General features: G+C 38.4%; 1 long non-coding RNA gene across 2 annotated transcripts; it reads right to left on the reverse strand.

Moving 5' to 3' along the window:
* Positions 1–2,670: 2,670 nt before the first annotated feature.
* On the reverse strand, positions 2,671–16,662 carry LOC140509241 (uncharacterized). Of its 2 annotated transcripts, none has more exons than XR_011968605.1 (3): positions 16,340–16,662; positions 3,029–3,192; positions 2,671–2,924 (listed from the first exon to the last, which is right to left on the reverse strand). It is a non-coding gene; the product is annotated as an uncharacterized lncRNA (long non-coding RNA). The 2 variants fall into 2 exon arrangements; XR_011968604.1 differs by having other exon boundaries at positions 3,029–3,195.
* Positions 16,663–19,942: the final 3,280 nt, after the last annotated feature.

The raw sequence follows: 19,942 nt of genomic DNA on the forward strand, positions 1-19,942 counted from the left end.
TCTCCACAGAAACACTGGCATGAATTAGGTTATATATTACAGGTACTTTATTGGTCAAAATGGTTTTTGTGGGCTTAGCTGGGAAATTTGCCTTCATCAATAATATTATTTCCATAGGGAAATACTTCAGAGTTTCATAAAAGTATTTGCAGCCCAAGTTTTGGAATATAATTATAAGATAATAAGATCATAGATTTAGTACTGAAAGAAATTGTCCATCCCACCCTCCCATTTTATTGGTGAGAAGACTGAGATCCAGCAAAGTTAAATGGCTTACAAAAGATCATACACAGACTGGGCTTGGATTTGAATCCAGCTCCAATGACAAGACAAAATCTAACACTCTTTCACCTACTCCAATGGTTTAGCTTTTAAGTTAGTGACTACAAACTTACTACCTACTTACTACTTACTGGTCACAGTACCTATGTGGAGATACATTTTTAACCTTTCCACATGCAAATTGCATAAGTCTTTCAATTAAAAAAGTTCCATTGATTGCTTCTGTTCATCAAATACAATATATTGAGTAAGAAATATTATATTCTCCAGCAGTTTTTTCAAAAGAATATTTTTTATTTTCTAACAATATTTAATAATATTTCACATAGATACTTTTCAGTATCTATATATTTTATCTGTTGAGAGCACCACCTGTTATTGGGAAGGGCAGCACCATCTTCCCACTCCCTCAGGCTTATAGCCTAGGTGTCATCCATGATGCTCCATTATCTCTCATTGCCCATATCCAATATATTGCTAAGTCTTGTTGATTTCACTTTTGCAATATCTCTTGAATACACCTCCTTTTCTCCTCTAATACTGCCACAGTCCTAGCACAGGTTCTTAACTCAGACTTGGAATATGACAATAGCCTGCTGGTGGGTCTGCCTGCCTCAAGTCTCCTTTTGCTCCTCTATCCATCCTCCGTTCTGCCATCAAAGTGATTTTCTTAATGCTCAGGTCCAACCCTGTTATTCTTATACTCAGTAAACTCCAGTGACTCTCTGTCACCTCCAGAATCAAATACAGAATCTTCTATTTGGCCTTCAAAGCCCTTCATAACCTAGTATCTCCCTCCTTCCCACATACCTTTCCAGTCTTCTTATACCTTGTTTCACTGCCACATACTCCTTGACACAGTGACGTTGGCCTCCTTACTGTTTGCTGAAATAAGATACTGGAATTTTTTCTGGTTGTCCCTCATTCTTGGAATGCTTTTTCCTCATTTCTACCTCCTGGCTTTGTTGGACTCCATCAAGTTTCAATTAAAATCTCACCTTCTATTGGAAGCTATTTCCAACCCTTCTTAATTCTAGTGCCTTCTATCTTTTAATTGCTTCCTATTTTTTTGATAGGGGAAGGTAGGTGGTATAGTGGATAGAGTGCCAGTCTTGGAGTCAGAAAGACCTGAATTCAAATCTAGCTTCAGACACTTACTAGCTGTATGACCCTGGACAAGTCACTTAATCCTGTTTGCCTCAGTTTCCTCATCCTTAAAAAGAGCTGGAGAAGGGAACGACAAACCATTCTATTATCTTTGTAAAGAAAACCCCAAATGGGATCACAAAGAGTCATACACAACCGAAATGACTGAACAACAATTTTCCCTGGGTACAGATTGTATGTATTTATTTGATTATTGTCTCCCCTGTTAAATTGTGAGTTTCTTAAGAAGATCTTTTGTCCCTTTTTGTATTTCTAGCACTTAGCACAGAGCTCAGGATAAAGTACATGCTTAATAAAATTTTGTTGACTGACTGACTGGTCTAGCTAGACTTTCTGAATAGAACCTCCTTGATGTCATAAACCCAGGGGTCTTTCAATAAGGATTATCTGGATTTTGTTATGCTTATTACTGTCATATACATGAAATAAAAATACAGCCAAATCTCAGTTATTCAGGGTGTTGATTAGTTCATAAGTTAGTTAGCCTTTTCTTTCTCTATTTCCTAACTTCTGTTATACGTATTTGGAGTATCTTACTACTCCTTTGAAATACTATGGAAAGGTGGGCAAGAGCACTGGACTCTGTGTAGTAGTCTACTTGATATCAGTTCTAGCAATGAATTATTAAAGTAAAAGGTAGAAAGTGATTAAAATATGGGAGTGTTCAGTTCCATGAATAATTGTGAACTGACTTCATTACTGTCTAGGTCCATGCTGACATCTAGACCAGATTTAGGTATAACACAGTTGCAGGGCCTACCATGTAGTGGGTACTTAATAAATGCTTATTGATTGGTCTATTCTGGGCTACTACTGTGTCCTACATCTACCTTTTTAACGAGAAGTTAAGACTAGGGATATTGTTATGATTCCCACCTTTGAAACTTTGGAGAAGAGAAGCTCTCTTTCTCACTCAGTTCAATCCAAAGAGTATTTACTAAACAAAAGCATGGACAGGCCACTGTGTTTGGTGCTGAGGCTACAAATAACAACAACAATTTCTTCAAGGACTTTACATTCTACTAGGAGGGTACAGCATGTGGTAAGCAGATATACCTACAGTCAATATTTGAGCAAATTTTCAGCAAAAAACAAATGCCACAACCTTCATTCCAGAATATCTTATACCAGACATAAGATGCCTTGAGAATTCAATTTCAATTCTGGTTGCCATTTTCCCCTCCGAATCCAGTCAGATCATGCCAGGCCTCTTACCTGGCAGTCCCAGGATGGTGTAGTAGCCTCGGCACTCAGTGAATCCTGAGCTCTCTCTGACACAGGAACGCCATAGTCCCTGGTAGTTGAATACAGCAGTCACAGGGTTGTTGTAAAGGTCTTGGGTGCTCCACTGGTCCATGCAAGTTGCTGCAATACTTCCAGCAGTGCCAAGAATAGAGACCACAAAGCCCAAACCCTGGCAAGCTGTCACTGCCATGATGCCTCTCAGTTTCTTTAGATGACCCTGTAATATGGAGCTGAAATGAAGAGTTCAGTTCTCCTTTGAGCAAGTCAGAATAAGAAAGGCACTTTTACCTTGAAATACAGTATACGTCACAAATAGGACGTAGAAAAGACTCACCTGTGCCACCCAAGCTTGCTTAGTCTCCTTTATCTGACGGTGAGATAATTTCCAGAACTTGGTACCAAGAACCATTTGTTATTCACTGTGTGCACACACTGTACTCTCTGTTTACCTTCTGGGGGAGTTTCCTCCTCTCCCCCCACTAATCTAGAGCCCCTTTGCTGCTGGGGAAAATAGAAGGAAAAGAGCAAGTTGAAGGGGAATAATTGAACAAAAGAAAATCAAGACTTTGCGTGAATGAATCAGTGAAAAAAATTACAAAGCACTTCTCTCCACAAAGTATCACATAGAGGGCAACAAAAAATTTCTTGGGATCAGTTTGAAACACAAAACCAACAAGGAATTTGAAAGAACAGGAGTAAACAATGTCATCAAGGAATTACATGTCAGTTTGTTGGTCAATCAACAAACAATTGTGAAGCACTTACATTGTGCCAGACACTCTGCTGGGATACAAAGAAACACAAAAACAGTCTCTGTCCTTAAGCAACTCATATTCTAATGGGTAGACAGAATAATTAGATAAATACATAAGATATATACAGAATAGATGAAAGGTGGAGTCAATGGGGTTGGCACTAGGAGCTGGGGGGAACTAAGAGGCTTCTTATTGTTACTGTTGCTGTTTCTTCATTCTGGAGAAGGGTCAATGACATCATGAGGGCAATGTCTTGACTTGCATATAGAATTTGGGAGCTAAACTGAACCTTAAAGGAAGACAGAGAAACTAAGAGGCCAAGCAGTAAACAGAGAACATTCCAGGTATGGGGTACCACCAGCAAAAAGGCATGGAATAGTGACATGGATGGTTAAGTTTGAGGATCAGTAGGAAGGTCAGCCTAGCTAGATTATGGAATGTGTAGGGAGGGCATAAAGTAAGAAGACTGGAAAGGTAGGAAGAAGCCAGCTTGTGAAGCATTTTAAATGCCCACTAGGATTTTCTTTTTATCCTAGGGGAGATAGGGACCCACTGTGGTTTATTGGGTAGGACCAGACCTATAGTGTAAGAAACTTACTTTGGTAGTTATGTGGCAGGGAGACCAGAGGGCTAGTATAATAGTCCAGATGTGAAGGAATGAGTATGACAGTTGTGTGAGTATAAAGAAGTTGATGTATATGAGAGATATGTATGAAAAATGAATATGCAGAGAATATATGAGAGATGTCATGAAGTTAGAAACATCAAGACTTGAGAAAAAGAGATTCAATCTGTGAAGTTAATGAAAAGGAGAAATTGAGGATGACACCAAGATTGTGAGCCTGTGTGCCTAGCAAGGTGGTAGTGCCCCTAACAGGAATAGAAAGACTCAGAAGAGGGGGAAGATTAGGAGGGAAAGATAATGAGTTTGGTTTCAGACATGTTGAATTTGAGATGCTTACAGAACATCCAATTCAAGATATTAAAAAAGCCCATAGTAACATGAGATGGGATCTCAAAAGAGAGTCTAGGAATGAATATTAATGGAAAAATTTTGAACAAAATAGGTGATTATAGCAATAAATCACAAGGGATTATACATTATGACTAGGTGAGATTTATACCAGGAATGCAGTGTTGGTTCAATATTAGGAAAACTATCAACATAATTGACCATATCAACAACAAAGGCAACAGAAATCATATGACTGTTTCATAGATGCTAAAAAGCTTTTGACAAAATACAGCACTCATTCCTATTAAAAACGCTAAAGAGCATAGAAATAAAGGGAACATTCCTTAAAATGACAACCTTAAGGAAACATTATCTGTTTAGGGATAAGCTAGAAGCCTTTCCAATAAGATCAAGGGTGAAGCAAAGATGTCCATTATCCCCACTATTATTCAATATAACACTAGAAATGTTAGCTATAGCAATAAGAGAAGAAAAAGAAATAGAAGGAATTAGAATAGGCAATGAGGAAACAAAACTATCACTCTTTGCAGATGACATGATGGAATACTTAGAGAACCCTAGAGAATTAACTAAAAAACTACTTGAAATAGTTAGTAACTTTGGCAAAGTCACAGGATATAAGATAAACCCACATAAATCATCAGTATTTCCATATATGACCAACAAAGCCCAATAGCAAGAGATAGAGAAATTCAATTTAAAATAACTGTAAACAATATAAAAAACTTGAGAGTCGACCTACCAAGACAAACCTAGGAAATATATGAACGCATCTACAAAAGACTTCTCACACAAATAAAATCAGATCTAAACAATTGGGAAAATATCAATTGCTCACGGGTAGGCCAAGCCAATATAATAAAAATGACAATTCTGTTTAAACTAATTTACTTATTCAGTGCCATACCAATCAAAGACCCAAAAATTATTTCATAGAGCTAGAAAAAAATAGCAAAATTTATCTGGAAGAACAAAAGTTCTAGAATATCAAGGGAATTAATGGAAATAAAAATGAAAGGGAAGATGGCCTAGCAATACCGGATCTCAAACTATATTATAACACAGTAATTGTCAAAACAATCAGACACAGGCTAAGAAATACAGTGGTGGAGCAGGGGAATAGATTAGTTACAAAAAACACAGCAATCTATGATCACAGTAACCTAGTGTTTGATAAATCCAAAGTCTTAAGCTTTTGGGATAAGAACTCATGATTTAACAAAAACTTCTGGAAAAACTGGAAAACAATAGCATACAAACTAGGTATAGACCAACATTTCACACTGTATACCAAAGTATGGTCAAAATGAGTGCATGATTGAGACATAAAGGGTGACACCATAAGTGAATTAGAAAAGCAAGGAATAGTCTACCTGTTAGATCTATGGGGAACAGAAGAATTTATGGCCAAATAAAAGATAGAGCACATTGCAAAATGCAAAATGGATCATTTTGATTACATTAAATTAGAACATTTTTGCACAAAGCCAATGCAACCAAGACTAGAAGGAAAGCAGAAAACAGGGAAACAATTTTTATAGCCAGTGTCTCAAATATATAGAGAACTGAGTCAGATTTATAAGAACATGTCATTCCCCAATTGATAAATGGTCAAAGGATATGAACAGACAGTTTTCAGATGAAGAAATGAAAGCTGCCTTTAGGCATATGAAGAAGTGCTCTAAATCACCTTAAAGAAACACAAAGTAAAACAACTCTGAGGTGCCACCTCATACCTATCAGATTGACAACAAATGAAAACATATCAGATGAAAAACAAAGAAAAAAACAAAGAAAAAATGATAAATTCTGGATAGGATAAGGGAGAATTGGGATACTAATGGACTGTTGGTAGAGCTGTGAACTAATCCAACCATTATGGAAGACAATTTGAAACTACACCCAAAGGGCAACTAAACTGTGTATAACCCTTTGATCTACCAACATCACTACTAGGTCTACATCCCAAAGAGATCGTAATAAAGGTGAAAGGATCTACATTATACAAAAACATTTATAGCAGCCCTTTTTGTGGTAGCAAAATATTGCAAACTGAAGGGATGGCCAAGGGAATGGCTGAACAAGCTGTGGTATATGAATGTAATGGAATACTATTCTGCAATAAGAAATGATGAACAGGTAGAGTTCAGAAAAACTTGGGAAAGTCTGTCATGAACTGATGCAAAGTGAAATGAGCAGAACCAAGAAAACATTGTACACAGTATCAACAATGTCTTGTGATGATCAATGATGAATGACTCAGCTCTTCTCAGCAACACAGTGATCCAAGACAAGTAGAAAGGGCTCATGATGGAAAATGCTATCTCTATCCAGATAAAGAACTGATGGACTCTGAATGCAAATCGAAGCACATTTTTAAATTTACTTTATTCCTTTTCAGTTTTTTTTTCTGATCCATTTCTTCTTTCACAACTGTGACTAATGTGGAAATATTTTACATGATAGGACATATATAACACAGAAAACTGCCTACCATTTTCAGAAGAGGGCAGGGGAAGGAGGGTGGGAGGGAGAAAAAATTTGGAACTCAAAATCTTGTAAAAATGAGTGCCAAAAATTGTATTGATGTGTAATTGGGGGAAAATAAAATACTTAAAAAGAGAGACTAGGCCTGGATATATAACTTTATAAATCATATCAATAGATATGATAATTGAACACATGAAAACTAATTGAAAAACCTAGTAAGATAGCATCAGCAAACTACAGTGAAAGGGCCAAATCTGGTCAACCACTTTATTTTTTTTTGATATATATACACACACACCATATATATATATATATATATATACATATATATATATATATAGACATATATATATAGACATATATATATATATAGACATGGTTTTTACATTTTAAATGGAAGATTTAAAATGTAAAAAAAAAAAACATTTTTAGATCAAAGGACTGGATTTGACCCACAAGCAGTATTTTGTCCACCTCTGATATAGAAGAAAAAGAGAAGAGGGTCCAGGACAGACCATTAAGGGAATACTCATGAGAAGTGACCATGAAATGAATGATGATCCAGCAAAGGAGACTGAGAAGGAGCAGTAAGTAGGAGAACCAGGAGACAAGTGTCATAGAAACAGTCAGAAAGGTCAAGAAGGATGAGAATTGAGAAAAGACCATTATATTTGGTGAGTCATTGGTAAGTTTGGAAAGAAAGGATTTTAGTTGAATGATAAGGTCAGAAGTCAGATTGCAGAGGGTCTAGAAAGGTCTGAAAAGGAGAGGAAATAGAAGCAGTTAGTGTATATAATTTTTTTCCCAAGGAATTTAATTGAGAAGGGGAGGAGAGACAAAAGACATTATCTAGTGAGGATGGTAGAATTGAGTGAGAGGTTTTTTTGTTTTTTTCTAAGACAGAAAACACAAAACATATTTGTAGGCATGAGGAAAGGAGCCAGTAGATAGAAAGAGAAGATGGGTTGGTCTTGTGGCAAAAACAAGGAATGACAAGTATACAACCAAATTCTCTCATCACTGATACTTTCATGATGTGGAGAGAATGTGAAGAAAGCTTCTAGCACATTGAATGAACCCCTTGTGGCAAACTTTTGTAAGAACATGAACAAGAGTCACAAAGGATAGATAGTCATGGATGGGTTTCACTCTGCATTACTGGAAGCAAATTAGAAAGTGAGATAGTCCCTGACCACAAGGGGCTTAAATTCTAATGTGTGTGTTCATCTTTCATTGCTGAAGAAGACCATGCCATCAGAGAAGTAATGACATGACTTGCACTTGACTTTGTTTTGAGTGAGGGAGGGCTGTGCAGGTCACCAGTCTCACTTCTCCTCTGAATGCAGTGACCAGATATTCATCAGGATGACTGGAGATGACCCAGGATGAGGCAATTGGGGTTAAGTGATTTGCCCAAGGTCACACAGCTAGTGAGTGTCAAGTGTCTGAGATGAGATTTGAACTCAGGTTCTCCTGACTCCTGCACGGGTGCTCCATCCACTGCACCACCTAGCTGCCCCAAATTCTAATGAAGGAAACAACGCATATAAGGGAACAGCATTTGGGTGCAGTGTTTGGGTTTGGAAAAATATAGGGATGGTGAGTGGAGTAGGAAAATGGATTGATATATCATTTCCAATAGCAATAGCAATAATCATCTGATTATAGCCTCGGAGCTGCAAGGGTGGTGAGTATGTATAGAAAGGAGGTATGTGTGGCAGAGATGAAGGTAGCTAAGGAATAGGGTAAAAGCATGACTACAGCTGATCTAGATATAATGGACTACATGTTGTACTAACCTATTGGGGAAGCATGGGCCCCAGGGTGGGAACTTCACAGCTGAAAGGGATGTCTTCTAGGGCATGGTATTTAAAAAGAGTGATAATTTTCAAAAGAAAATTAATTCATTTGTTTGAGTTTCATAAACAAGGTGACTATAACACTGTCAGTGCAGGTGCTTCCAAGTCAGAGTATTTGACAGAATTCACCAGTTATTTGATGGCACTGGTTAAATCATTTAAGATAATTGAATGGGTTATTGAGGATATAGATAGACTTAGTCATCAACCACTCAATCAGTCATTTGGGTCACTCACTTTGATAGAATTTAAGGATGCAAAGACAAAAGAGAAACAGTACTTATCCACAAGGGATTTATATTCTATCAGAATAAATGACATGGTGGGGGGGGGGGGGGGGGGGTGGAGCCAAGATGGCAGAGGAGAAAGACACAAACCATAAAATACCTGTAGAGAGGGACTCTCAACAAATTTTGGAGCAGCAGAAGTGGAGAACAACAGAGTGGAGGAGATTTCCAGCCCAGGGTGACCTGAAAGGCCCACGGGAAACGTTGGTTGCACCGGACCTGGAGTGGGGCCCAGCCTTGGCCACAAAGTGTGGCTCACAAACAGCCCTCAGAGATGGAATCTGCGGTCACGAAATCCCCAGTCCCAGCAGCAGCAGGTTCTCAGATCCCTCAACCCACAGGCACCAAAAGTCAGTGACAGGATTTCTTCAGCTGGCCAGGAAGGGAAAAGCACCTTCCCATAGCTCTGGCCTCAGGCAGCAGCTGCAGAGGCCACATGAGGCAGGTGGCAGCAGTTCTCAGGGCAGCCCCTACAGCAGCCCTCAACCATTATTGGATTGTAAAAACCCCTGGGGGCACTGAGGATCTAATTATTACCTCAGGCCTGTGTAGATGCCCTGAGGGAGCTGGTCTTTGTCTCACACTGAATGGTGGCCATGCCCCCAGAGCTTGACTGAATCTCCCCCCCCCCCCCCCCCCCCCCCCCCCCAGGGCTGGCTTGGCCATTTGGCTGTGGAGAGGAAACTCTGCTAAGATTCTGGGCATGAAAATCCTTTCCTGCACCCAGACCAGTGTACATGCTTGATTATGCCACCTTGGAGGAACTGAGATCTTACAGATCCTCAGAGTATACCCTACTCTTGACAAAGGACCCAAAAGTCAAGTAACTGGTTGGGAAAATGGCCAAAAAAGGGGAAAAAATAAGACTATAGAAGGTTACTTTCTTGGTGAACAGATATCTTCTCCCATCCTTTCAGATGAGGAAGAGCAATGCTTACCATCAGGGAAAGACATGAAAGTCAAAGCTTCTGTATCCCAAACATCCAAAATAAATATTCAATGGGCTCAGGCCATGGAAGAGCTCAAAAAGGATTTTGAAAATCAAGTAAGAGAGGTGGAGGAAAAAACTGGGAAGAGAAATGAGAGAGATGCAAGAAAAGCATGAAAAGCAGTTCAACACCTTGCTAAAGGAGACCCAAAAAAATGCTGAAGAAAAACACCTTGAAAAATAGGCTAACTCAACTGGCAAAGAGGTTCAAAAAGCCAATGAGGAGAAGAATGCTTTCAAAAGCAGAATTAGCCAAATGGAAAAGGAAGTTCAAAAGCTAATTGAAGAAAATAGTTCTTTCAAAATTAGAATGGAACAGATGGAGGCTAATGACTTTATGAGAAACCAAGAAATCACAAAACAAAACCCAAAGAATGAAAAAATGGAAGATAATGTGAAATATCTCATTGGAAAAACAACTGACCTGGAAAATAGATCCAGGAGAGACAATTTAAAAATTATGGATCTACCTGAAAGCCATGATCAAAAAAAAAGAGCCTAGACATCATCTTTCATGAAATTATCAAGGAAAACTGCCCTGAGATTCTAGAACCAGAGGACAAAATAAATATTGAAAGAATCCACCTCCTGAAAGAGATTCAAAAAGAGAAACTCCTAAGAACATTGTGGCCAAATTCCAGAGTTCCCACGTCAAGGAGAAAATTTTGCAAGCAGTTAGAAAGAAACAATTCAAGTATTGTGGAAATACAATCAGGATAACACAAGATCTAGCAGCTTCTACATTAAGGGATTGAAGGGTGTGGAATATGATATTACAGAAGTCAAAGGAACTAGGACTAAAACCAAGAATCACCTACCCAGCAAAACTGAGTATAATACTTCAGGGGAAAAAATGGTCTTTCAATGAAATAGAGGACTTTCAAGGATTCTTGATGAAAAGTCCAGAGCTGAAAAGAGAATTTGACCTTCAAACACAAGAATCAAGAGAAGCATGAAAAGGTAAATAGCAAAGAAAAATCATAAGGGACTTACTAATGTTGAACTATTTACATTCCTACATGGAAAGACAATATTTGTAACTCTTGAAATATTTTTCAGTCTCTGGGTAGTTGGTGGTGTTACACACACACACACACAGAGCACAGGGTGAATTGAATAGGATGGGATGATATCTTAAAAAATGAAATTAAGCAGTGAGAGAGAAACATATTGTAAGGAGAAAGAGAGAAATGGAATGGGGCAAATTATCTCTCATAAAAGAGGCAAGTGAAAGACTTTTCAGTGGAGGGAAAAAGAGGGGAGGTGAGAGAAAAACATGAAGGTTACTCTCATCACATTCAACTAAAGGAAGGAATATAATGCACACTAATTTTGGTATGAAAATCTATCTTACAATACAGGAAAGTGGGGGAGAATGGGATAAGCAGGGTGGGGGGGAAGATGGAAGGGAGGGCAGTGGGAGGAGGGAGCAATTAGAAGTCAACATTCTTGGGCAGGGACAGGATCAAAAGAGAGAATAGAAGCAATGGGGGGCAGGATAAGATAGAGGGAAATATAGTTAGTCTTACACAACACGACTATTATGGAAGTCATTTGCAAAACTACACAGAAATGGCCTATATTGTATTGTTAGCCTTCCCAAAGGGAATGGGTGGGGAGGGAGGGATGAAGAGAAGTTGGAACTCAGCGTTTTAGGAACAACTGTTGAGTATTGTTCTTGCAATTAGGAAATAAGAAATACAGGTAATGGGGTATAGAAAGTTATCTTGCCCTACAGGACAAAAGAGAAGATGGGGACAAGGGAAGGGAGGGATGTTAGAAGAGAGGGCAGATTGGTGATAAGGGCAATTAGAATGCTTGGTGTTTTGGGGTGGGAGGAGGGGAGAAATAGGGAGAAAATTTGGAACCCAAAATTTTGTGGAAATGAACGTTGAAAAGTTAAATAAATTTTAAAAATAAGAAAAAAAAGGAATAAATGACATATACACATACAAATGTATACAAAATAAAAATGTATACAAAATACAAGGCCTGGATCTAGGATTTCATTGGCATAGAGAACTCTTGAAAAAAAAAAAAGATTCTCTCTACCAAAAGCACCTTGGCACTGCCTAGAGCATTGCCTAAAGAGGTTAACTGATTTCCCACAAACAACCAAGATGTGTAACGTCCAAGTCTTCCTGGCTTCAAGGCTCGTCTTCTAGCTACTGTGCCACACTACCTTTGACAAAATAAATACAAGATAAATTTGAGGGAGAGACATAACAACTAGAGAAATCAGGAAGGGTCTCAAGAAGGAGGGAGCCTTTGAGCTGAGTTTTAAAGGACACTAAGGATTCTAATATGTGTAAGTGAAAAAGAAAGACATTCCAGGCACAGGGCCCTGAGCAAAGGACAGGAGGATGAAATGCTGTGTGAGAGAAACCTGAAAGGCATTTTGTTTGAATCATAGAGTGTAAGAGTGAGTATAAATAGTAATTGGTTTTCTTTTGGTCAGAAACCCTGAGGGTCTTTTCTTCCCAGTTTGATTTTTTTTTTTAAATTTAAAGGGGACGTCCCTTGTCTCACTTCTTAAAGAAACCTATTCACTGAATGGGCAAAATGAGAACCTGAAAAGACCTTAACCTAAAAGGGCCAGGGTCTCCCATTGCATCCTGGATCATCTCCAGTAGTCCTGATGAATATCTGGTCACTGAATGGAGAAAGTGATGTTGGTGACCTTGCACAGTCCTCCCTCACTCAAATCAAAGTCAACTGCAAGTCATGTCATCATGTCCCTGATGTCATGGTCCTCTTTGAAAACAAACGCAAACACAAAAGAGTGTAGGAAGGTGAGGAATGTACAACAGATCATGGAAATGAGATAGTACAGAAAATAAATGGAGCAGATGTTAGACAACCCAAGAAAAATAAGACTTCTTTGATCCTTCTCCATGATAAGGTATCTCCAGTATGAAGTCACAAACTTATTCTAGTTCTTCTTCCAACAAAAAGGCATGGCAGAAAAAAGAGCCTTGGCTTCATTAAGAACAGACCATTTTCTGACTAATCTCATTTTTTTTTTTTGAGAAGGGTAGTAGCCTGCTATGTAAAATAAAAGAATAAGGTTGGCATAATATACCTAGATGTCAGCAAGGGCTTAGGCAAATTATTTCTGTCTAGTTCAGTGGACAAGATGGAGGTATGACCTGAATGATGGTAGGGTTGGGTAGATTCAGAACTGATTGAATGACTGGACACTAAGAGTCACCATTCAAATCGTTTGGTGGAAGCTTTCATGTGGATCACCAATGGAATGTGGCCTAGGAATGTGTCTTTGGCGTTTTATTGTTCAACATTTTTATTAATGACTAAGGGAAAAAGGTGTCATATTTATAAAATTTCAAATAACACATAGTCAGTTACTCAATAAGCATGTATTAAGCACCTGTCATTGACCAGGCATTGTACTGAGAACAGGGCACACACATGCATGTGCACACACACACGCATGCACACAAATAGAAAATAATGCATGGTCTCAAGGAGCTCACAATCTAATGTGAGAAACAACAGGAAAATAATTATGTGTAAATAAGTAATATACAGATAAATTGGAAGGTTTCCCATAGAAAGTAGAATTTTAGCTGAAACTTGAAGGAAGTTAGAGAGACCAGGAGGTAGAAATGAAAAGTGAGAGAATTCTCAGGCATGGGGATAGTGAAAATGTCTGGAATTAGGATGTGAAGTGTGTTGTTTGAGAAATAGCAAAGAGACTGGTGTGATTGGATTGGAGAGTATGTGGGGGGCATAAGGTCTAAGAAACTGGAAAAATGGAAGTGGGGAGCAGGTAATGATGGGTTCTGAAAACAAGAGGGAAAATTTTGTATTGGATTCTTGAGGTCAGACCTGTGCTTTAGGAGGATAACTGGCACCTGGAAAAGCTAACTCACATGCCATAGGACAAGGTAAGTGTAGTCAGAGGAAGGTGACAAGTTGTGGGGTCTTTAACTGATACCATATAAAAATCATTGGAAAGAACTGGAACAATTTTTCATGGGGAAGAGAAGACTAAATGAGAAATGTGATAGTTTTCTTTGTTTCTAACAATATGAAAGAGATACGAAAATAGTTCTGTTTGTTGTTTAGGTAACTCCTGCTTAACCTCTCACTGAAATTCCTTTTAAAAGAGAAAGGTTTTGGCTAGATGTAAAAGAGAACTCCGTGACTTTTTCAGGGTTCAAAACTAAAAGGAGGGACTTAGTTGAATTGTTAACATCTTCAAGATGTCCTTTTATTATCTCTTTTATGGTTTCTTTTGGAGGCAATTAGAGTCAAGTGGCTTGCTCAGGGTCACATAGCTAGTAAGTGTCTGAGGCCAAATTTGAATTCAGGACTGGAGCTCTATTCACTGTGCCACCTAGTTGCCCCCAAGATGTCTTTTTCTACATTTTTTTTTATCAATGATTTGGAAGAAGATGTAGAAGGCAAATTATCAGATAATCAAGTTATCAAATTATCAGATGGCATGAATTTAAAAAAGCTGATATGACAGAATTAAAATTCAAAATGATTTTGATAGACAAGTTCTGAGACCTATAAGATGAAATCTAGTAGAGGTAATATAAAGCCTACATATGATTTTTATTAATCAGTTTATGAGGATAGGATTATGGAAACTTAACCTTACCCATGAGGAAGCTCCCTAACATTAAACGCCTTTAGGAGGATATGGGAAAGAATGAGAAATACATTTTTGGATGTGGCCATTATGTAAATTTGTTCTCTTTACTATGCTTATATGATATGAGTTGTTACTTCTTTTCTCCCTCCCTCCCTCCCTTTCTTTCTTTCTTCCTTCCTTCCTTCCTTCCTTCCTTCCTTCTTTCCTTTGTTTTTCCCTTTCACCTTCCTTTTTTTTTTTCTCCTAAGTTCTGGGAACACAAAGAAAGAGAGAGAAAGAAAATAATAAATGCTTGATAATTAAAATAAATATTATTTAAAATACAAAGAGTGAAAACTCTTTCATTTAAGAAGCTTGCATTCAAATGGATCAATAGATACACATATTATCAGCCATTTTGACTTATTTGTTTTAGTCCCCTAGGTTTTCAGTCTGAAGAAATTACTTTCAAGGTCTCTTAAGCACCACTTAATCTAGCCTTCTCATTTTATGGGCTAGGAAACTGATACTCATAGAGGTTAAGTTATCTGCCCAAGGTCACACAATTTGCAAGAGGCAGGGCCAAGTTCCAACCCAAGACTTTCAATACCATAGTCGATGTCCTGTACATTACATGACACCATTACAAGTCATTCTGATGGGGAAAAATGATTCAGGAAAATGATTTCCTGACTACTGAATCAAAAGCTCTGTTTTCAGCATCATGCCAGTTTTCCAAAGCAGGCCTAGTCATATATTGACTCACTTCTATTTGTTTTAATTTGTGGTGTGATGGTAGTACAGTAGTGCCTATGACCAGGTGCAAACACAAATTAGGAATTACCTCCAGTACACCCCATATCCAGGCATGTGAGTTCGCCCTGGAGGCTGACGAACCTGGCTAAACTTCCTAATAACTATAAACAACCCTCAGCTATGTCTAGCCTTTTATGATGGGAGATAGGCTACTTAGGCTTCTGTTTTCAGCACTGATTAGAAAACCATTGGTATTTAGATCTTAAAAAAATAGATCCCAAAGTACTTTTTTTCAAAATTATTTGGAAAAGCACCTGAAATATCTCCTTAGACTTAGTCCAGGAATCATATTTTCATTTGTTTTCCAAGCAGGTAGAGAGAGGGAAGGAAAGATGCTTCCTGAGACATGGTATACATTGACATACTGACTCTGAAGATACTCTTTCAGTATAGATATCACTGTTCAAATAAATTTAGACCTTACTTCATTCAGTATTCCTTTAATATCTCAAAGATCCATAACATTACCAGAATAGAATTTCCTCTATTTTTGCAGCTTGTGTACCCCTCTCTCGCTTGGGAGATAATCATATCTAACCTTTATGTAATTCTTCAATATTGCAAAGCCCTTCAGTCTCTCATTTGATCTTCATAGCAACTGTGTGAGATAGGTAAGATAATTATTCTTATCTGATATATGAGGAAACAGACAGAGAGAAGTTAATTCACTTATTTGAGGTCAACGTAGTATTTGAACTCAAGTCTTCCCCATTCCAGGTCCAGTGCTCTAACTATTGTACCACCAACTGCCAAATTGGTAGAAGGTCTTGGAGAAGTTGCAGTGACTAAAACTTTATTACCCCAAGGCCATCCTAGCAATGATTTAACCTGATTTAACCAAGCAAGGTCCTTGAATAACAGACATACATACCATTTATCACTTGGCCCATTCCAATTTGATATAGTCTATCAAAACTTATTTTTGATGACCTAGCCCTTTACAAACAAAGACAATATTGACCCATCGATGAAATCAATTCATGTTCCTGTTCCTGTCATTTCCATATCAATGAAGCCTTCTAAGAAGAATGATCTAGAGAAATTTTCAAAAGGTATTGCCTGGTTTACAAGATCCCACATCTAGGATCCACTATGATTTTGAAAGCAGAGAGACAATTGTTTCTGGATTACACCTGGAACCCAAAATCCTCCCAGGCTCCCAAGGAGGCTTCAGAGTCTAGAGCTATTTTCCCATTCATTCCTATCAAGTGCCCATGGAGAATCACAGAACATCAGAGCTGGAATCCTATAATGTCACAACTGAGAAGAACCTCAGAGGTCATTTAGCCCAGTGCATACATGAACAGTCACAATTTTATTGAAAAGTACTCAGTCAGTTTCCACTTGAAGACCTAGGCCTAGGTCTAGGGAATTATCCTCTGCTCTTATCCCAAGACTAGTCTACCCTATTTTCTAATCATGATCTTAGGCTCCACTGATAGACTCATAGAGTCCATGATGGCAAAAATTAACCTTGCTGAATGCTACTTTGGTCAGACTACATCTGGTGTGTTTCATTCAATTTGATTTAATTTGGGGACACCATATTTTAGTAAGGACACTGACAAGCTGGAGCTCTTCTTAAAGGATACCCAGGATGGTAAAAGTACGGGAAACCATACTATATGAATATCATTGAAAGGAACTGAGGTTACATATCTTGGAGAAGAAGAAATTTAAAGTGATGGCCGTTATAGAAATAGTTGATATCACAGTTATCACTAAGAATGACAGACAGAAATGGAGCCTGTGAAAGGGGGAGGAAGAGAGAGAGAGGAGAGGAGAGAGAAATAGAGAGACAGAGAGAAAGAAACAGAAAGAGATAGAAACAGATAGAAATGGAACTTGTGAAAAGGGGATGAAGAAAGAGAGAGAGGAGAGGAGAGAGAGAAATAGAGAGAGAGAGAAACAGAGAGAGAAAGAAACAGAAATGGAGCTTGTGAAAAGGGGATGAAAAGAGAGAGAGGAGAGGAGAGAGAGAAATAGAGAGACACAGAGAGAGATAGAAACACATAGAAATGGAACTTGTGAAAAGGGGATGAAGAGAGATAGAGACAGATACAGAGAGAAAGAGAAACAGAGAAAGATAGAGATAGGGAGGCAGACAGATTAAACAGAAAGAGACACAGAGAGACAGAGACAGAGAAGAGTTCTCAGCTTGGACTTAAGATGGAAAGACAGGAATGACAATGACCCCAAGGGTGGTAGGTGGCAGTTAGAGGTGGAACTAGCCAATTGGAAGCAGTGCTTGTAGCAGGAACAGTGAAACAGATAATGGGAAAACATTGTTTAGTGCTTTAAATATCTAACAAGTTAACTAAATAATGTGAGATTGTGTACCTGTAACAGTTGCTGTTTATGTATTTTAGGTTTCATGGTTGTGTGACCACTGACACATCAGTTCTCATCTTTGATACTCACCTTTGTCAGGTATAAGCAAAGGTTATAATAATAGACAGTGTCTAAGATCCCATCCTGTTCTCTATTTCAATACTTCAAGTATTTTGTGATTCATTTGGTGTGATTTCATTGCCCTCCCATCTCAGTGTTGAGATAAATTTCTCAACATTGTTCAGTGAGTTAGCAGGTAATCTTTGTGAGTTAAAGTGGCGAAAAAAATCATCAAGTGGTGGCCAGCTCTCTGGTGCTGTCTATCTGAATTTAGCTAGACTGGTCCTTCGATGACTGCTTTATGATCCCATTAATGGGGAGCTCATATCCAAAAGACAAGTCTTTCCAGACTTGTAGCAGATGCTAGAAATTTATCCTCTACTGTTGTAGCCTTCAAGAAGCCAGGGTTTACTCCATACAACTGGGGCAAGACTTTTAGCAGAGGCTACATTTTTATGGTATTCTGAGAAACTGAACATTCCAAAATTGGTGTGTTGCCCTGCAGTGAACAGGGTCTGCAAGGAGATACCCCTTCTTCTTTGTAGCTCTTTGTAGGCAGGTCTCATTTCATTACATGGGCAATAAATCTGAAGACAAGGGAATGACTTTCTAATTTTTAAAATTTCAGGCATTAGTAATAAATAAGAGCAAAAGCCCTTCTCAGTGCTCTTAGAAGTCATGTAGATTTCTACCTATATCTGTAAGGCTGGCCCAAGTCTAAAAGAATTTCAGTTAGACTCAATTCAATTCAACAAGCCTTTATTAAGCCCTGACTATATGCCAGGCTTTGTGCTACATGCTGGGGATTCAAAACTAAAACTGAACCAGTCCTTTCTCCCTCTGCTCTCAAAGGGCTCACATTCTACTAGGCTCTATAGGTTTGTTTATATATTTATATCTTGTTATCTAAGGAGAGTAAAGCTCTATTCTTACCCATTTTATAGGTTAGGAAATAGTAGTTATTCAGTGGAAGGGATGTGTGTGTTCATCCTTCATTGCCGAAGAAGACCATGCCGTCAGAGAAATGATGACATGACTTGCACTTGACTTTGTTTTGAGTGAGGGTCACCAGGTCACCAGCCTCACTTCTCCTCCAGAGCCACCTGAATCCAGTGACCAGATATTCATCAAGATGACTAGAGACGACCCAGGATGAGCAATTGGGGTTAAGTGACTTGCCCAAGGTCACGCAGCTGGTCAGTGTCAAGTGTCTGAGGTGAGATTTGAACTCAGGTCCTCCTGACTCCTATATGGGTGCTCTATCCACTGCACCACCTACTTGCCCCATGGAAGGGATAGAGAGAGAGAGAGAATGAGAGAGAGACAGAGGAAGAGAGAGAGACAGACAGACAGAGACAGAGAGAGAGAGAGAGAGACAGAGAGACAGAGAGGAAGAGAAACAGAGAAAAAGAGAGAAAGAGAGACAGAGATAGAGAGAGAAAGGAAATCTTAAAGACTGTTTCAAGATCTGACACAGTATAATGCATAAAATACCAAACTTGAAGTCGGGAAAGCTTGTCATATCTTTCTTCTAACATTACTATCTGAGTGATCCTAAACAAGTTACCCAACCTCTCTCAAACTCAGTTTCCTCATTTGTAAAACAGGAATAATGTCACTTATGTTACCAGCTTTTTGCCAGGATCAGATGAAATAAATGCTTTTAAAGTACTTTGTAAAATTTAAAGAGCTACTTAAAGGGAATTACTATTATTATTACTATTATTATTATTATTATGTATAGAAAGGAGATGCTTTACTTTGAGTAATGGTGACAATGGAATAACTAATTCTGTGGGTTTTTATGTTTCAGGCTAGAAAAAAGGAATGCTTTAGTTTTGTATTATGGGTAAGATACTGGAAGCAAAAGGTCCTATCTGTTCAAGGGAACTAGAAGGATGATTACAATTCATTTCATGCATGAAACCAAGCCCAGACCATATCTCTGTTGACTTTGGGTATCAGGAAACATAAAGAGGCTTAATTTTTACCTGTGGGTGTTTTTTTCCTCTCATTTTTTGGGAGCTGGAAATGAGAGTGAGAGTAGAGAACAAATAAAGTGGAGGCTCTCAGTTTCTGTTTG

This window comes from Notamacropus eugenii, chromosome 5 (genome assembly GCF_028372415.1).
Source record: "Notamacropus eugenii isolate mMacEug1 chromosome 5, mMacEug1.pri_v2, whole genome shotgun sequence".
In the NCBI taxonomy this organism is placed as follows: Eukaryota; Metazoa; Chordata; class Mammalia; order Diprotodontia; family Macropodidae; genus Notamacropus; species Notamacropus eugenii.